Raw genomic sequence first — 4,773 nt, forward strand, 5'->3', positions numbered from 1 at the left:
TTTTCGACTCGTTTGTATTCCAACTCGAGTCCTCAGAGCGGTAATCTGACGTTTTAACTGCTCGGACATCCGGGGGGGTCTATTTTTTCTTCTTTATATTTAAATTTTGAGTAAGCTGGTTTTATAAGGAGAATTTTCCTTTTAAACGTAAATAAACTAAAATTTCTTATTGAACATTTAATAACGTGTACAGAAAAATTTTACGATACGCAAATAAAATAGTGAATTTAATCCATCTTCATCCTTAAACATTACTTCTTAATTCTTAATTTTATAGAATTTCTAAATCTACTTCAAAAACATAATACTGTATCCGGAAAAATTTTTACTGTTAACTATTTCGTAGTTTAAGGTTACTAAACTTGAAAAAAGAGTTACACCCGAAGTGAACCTTAGTGTTTATCTGAAGCCCACCCTGTTTTATTTTTATTTTTTCGTTTTTCACCTACTCTGTCCCATATATGAATTGTGCTTCCTCTAATTGATTTTTCTCGAATTTCTTCAACTTTTCGATTCAATTAAAAACTGTAATGTTTTGGAAATAAAGTAAGCAATTAAAATTCTAGAGATAGAAAGTTTCATGAACGATTTAGTTCATGCGTTAGTCTAAAATATTCTGGTTTTATTCGGATTTGTATAAAGAAGATAGTTTTTCCAGGTGCCGATTTCTGGATTAAGACGTCATTCGGTTTTTATTTAGACCATTGGGCTTACGCACGCTCATTATAGGTAAAATTTTACCTTGATGCACTGCCTCTTGTAAATTGCAATCTGTTGAATGAATTTAATCTTAAAAATGGCTTGAATAGTTAGATTTCTTCAGGACTGTTCTTCGGGCTTTCAACATTATTTTGTAACAACTGATACTAACAAATTATTAATCGAAAAATAATTGTTTTGAAATTGTATTCCTTTAAATGTAGTAAGTATTGCACATATACAGTACAGTATTATAAAATTATCTGTAGGCTAAATTGCCAGTCTAATCCTATTCAGAAAGAATCGCTTGATTAATTTGTCAAAGTGAGATAATAGCACATCTAAATTTATATATACATGAGGATGTTTGTTTGTTCGCAATGCACTCCTAAGCCGTTCGACCAATTCTTATGAAACGCTGCAGTTAAGTTAACATATGTTCTAACTTAAATAATGTCGTACACTCCATCCCAAAATATCGATTTAATTTTTATATATTAATTCGTTTTCTCTACATCCGATTTGTTGGCTTTACATATAGCGTCATCTACTGGCAAAGAAATTTAAATAACAATAAACTAAATATAATTCATATAAAAACGGATATAACTAAAAAATAAATATTATATTCACTTAATTATTATCGTTATGATATTGAGCGAAATAGACGCGCTATATCATTACTTTGCTGACACATAGCACTCAAGTGCGTGGAATCGAAAGTGTAACACTGAAAACTCTATAATTATCCTTCTGGCTGCTATCAGGGATCTTAGACACCTTGATAACAAGAAGCTCCAATCTTCAAAAAGCTGAGATTTTTGTGATTTAGCTGTAACATTGCAATCGCGTATGGCATATTGTTTTTGTGCAACAGATAATTTTATAATGTTATGGGTGTCACTAAAATTGGTTGTAGTGTAAGAACAGTTTTTAACCAATGTTTGATTATTGCATTTTTCTATACATAGATTTTCGAATTTCTTTGAAGGTCATAACAATCTGATCATTTTGTATTGTGCTATTTTGTGACAACAACAATTATTTAATAATTGATGCGCGAATTGTACAAGCAAACTTATTGTCCATATTATGCAGTTTTCATGTGTGAAAAGTGTGAAAAATAATGCTAATTTATATAAAAATTGTAGGTTATATAAAGGATTAATTAATAAAGGTTAACATTGCTTGTTTTTGATGAAAATCCATTTGTAACACTTTGTACGGTTTAAAGGAGAATCTCCATGATCCATGATTTCAGTCTACTTTTCAAATTGGATGATTGTAGACAGAAGGTTAAAATGCTTTATATAGTTTTTCTTCTTCTTCTTTTTTTTTAACGTGAATTGGTGACAGATGAGAAATCCATGGGTCGATAATACGAATTTTTATATAAGGAACACCTTAGACCTATACAAATCCTCGTCGGTAAAGAGTATTAACGAATATTTATGTAACGTGATTTAATGAGTTCTAACTAGGAGACGAGGCTCTACAAAACGTAATTGAGAAATTTATTATTTTGTTTACAAATATTTCTCCTGTGAAAGAGAAAATAATTAAATCAGAAGCACTGGCTGATTGTAAATAAAATATCCTTATTTAACGATGTCTAAAAAAATAGTTAGCAGTCCAGATGCAACTAAATTTAAAATAGTCATATTTCAGGACATGCATGAGACATTTTCGTAAAAAAAAGCAGCAAAACTCACTACTAAGGCATTTTTGATGCTTTTGATCTTAATTCATGTGATTGTTAGTTATGAGGCATTTATAACATGTAGTTTATCGAATTCACATTGCCAATTTAAAGTATCTTTCGCATTCCTAAGGTCTTTGTGTAGCATAAGTGGCTTATACAAATAAACTGTTTGTTGTATGGTACGCCAAGTGCCTTAGTGATGAGCTTCGGTACTAATTTCTTTCTTTCTTTCTTTTTTTTTTAAGGAAATATCTTCTGCTTAAACTGAAATGATTTTGCTGTGTTTTAAAATTTTTTTCACCCTACGGCATTTCTTTCCAAGCCCATTGTGGGTTCGGCAATATTCACAATGAAAAAAAACCAGGTTGTAAGGAACGAGGCCTGATACATCCGAGAAAAAAACCGCATATAAAATTCGAAAAAATGAAGGTGGCGGATAGTGAGAGACGAAGTCCGACATATCCGGAACTTACTATCCATGAAAAGTTTCTGGAGTTGCTTGCCCGGATCGCTCAGAATGGATCTAAGGAATTGCATCCAATCCATCATTCGACGAGTATATTATCTAGAATCTAAATAGGCTCTAATTAGAAGAACCAGAACAGATCTCGTGCATTGAAATCTTGTGGCCACTCTAATACAATTTTGTCTCTATTCAATCGAATCAATTCGAAAATCCTGTTGTATCAATTTATATGTAAAATGTATTCAGATAATTTAAATTTTTCATTTATTTTGCAATATGTATTCGAAAAAATGACTTTTAATTCTATCTTGCACAGAACAATTAAATTCTACACATAATATACAGAGTGTCCATAAAGTCAATGTGAAATTTAAAAAAAAATTATAACTTTAGTATTTGTAATAGAGAAATTATCACAAATACTAATAAAGTTATAAATTTTTTTAATTGCACATGGATTTTATGGACACCCTGTACATACACAAATCTATAAAATATATATATATATATATATTTTTTAATTTTGTCTCAATGCTAAATAGACGTATTTAAAAATTTTCTATTGTTTTTATCCATCGAACAAATTCATTAATTGTTATTCAATAACATAAACATTATCATAGAATATTCAAAGAAAGTTACATCACGAATCGCTGTAACACGTTACCGTGACGAAAAATAAATATGGCGTCTAACAAATAGATCAAATTTTATATGAAAATAATACTAAATTAATTTTGAATATTTGTAATTTCAATCATAAAATTTATTTGTTGTGTCATTAATTTAATATTTTTATATAAAATTATTTATAAGAAAGACATTCTCGGAGTGAGAATTAAATTTTATTATCAATATTTCGTCTGTTATTTCTTAATTGAAAATGTTTTCGATACAATGGACATTTTCTCAAGTACTGTATATGACCAGCACGATGACTAGTCATTATATATACAGTACGGACGTATGGATGGGGGAATATAGTAAACGTTTCCCTTACGAAAGGGAGAATAATTATCATAAATATAAGAATATAAAATAGTACAAAATTTCGACTTAAACTCCGCTTTATCCGATGACGTCACCGACTTCAAACATTTTGGCGGGATACCCTGCTCGTACATTTGTGACTCCCGTTACTAAAGTAGTAATTTCAAGATGGCGTCGAGTATAGGTTACTCCTTATTTGACTACGATTGGTAAGGTTTTAGTCGGGAATCGTGGAGAACGTTAACTAGTACATATATCAGGAAGTAAAAAATGCAGTGATATTAAAAGACATTTAATTATATGCAATGTTTCTTTAGAATATAATCGAAGATCAATCTTAATGTTGGATTGTCTGTTGTGATAGTTGATGTTAAGCCTCGTTGGAAGATCGTTTGGTTTCGTTGGGGAAAGAAAAAATGGATGAATGAAACAGTATTACAAGTTTATTATTTGTTAGGTACGTTCTTATTTAATTACCTTTATTAATTTCTCACCATTTCAAAATTGTAATCGCCTATCGCGCGTTTGTTTACCGATAACGGCTCATCAGATACGGAGGAGTGGCGAGTGCTTACTCTTCACATAAACATTGGATGAACGTAGACTACATTCGAAAGATGATGAAAAAAATACACCAAACAATAATATTCAATCATGTCTTTCGCTTTTATTTATTAATCACCGTGTCATTACCGCTTTGTAAACACATCTGGATGAATGAGGTAGACAAAATGGCAAGGTGATACATGATTACAATTATTCCCATTTTATAATTAACCTCTCTTCATTGTTCACATTTTATCTATTTTATGAAATTTACTTGCATTTTTCATTCTTTTTATTGTATTTTTTTTTCTAATTCTATAAAGGTACATTTCTATATAAAAATTTTGTAGATGTGATTTTACATTGTTAC

General features: G+C 30.0%; 1 long non-coding RNA gene across 1 annotated transcript; it reads left to right on the top strand.

The window, feature by feature from the left end:
* Positions 1 to 3,955: 3,955 nt before the first annotated feature.
* Positions 3,956 to 4,287, top strand: LOC111635639. Its single transcript, XR_002758410.1, has 2 exons — positions 3,956 to 4,066; positions 4,175 to 4,287. It is a non-coding gene; the product is annotated as an uncharacterized LOC111635639 (long non-coding RNA).
* Positions 4,288 to 4,773: the final 486 nt, after the last annotated feature.

This window comes from Centruroides sculpturatus, unplaced genomic scaffold (assembly GCF_000671375.1).
Source record: "Centruroides sculpturatus isolate CEXI.00-Female unplaced genomic scaffold, Cexi_2.0 scaffold1025, whole genome shotgun sequence".
NCBI classification, from domain to species: domain Eukaryota; kingdom Metazoa; phylum Arthropoda; class Arachnida; order Scorpiones; family Buthidae; genus Centruroides; species Centruroides sculpturatus.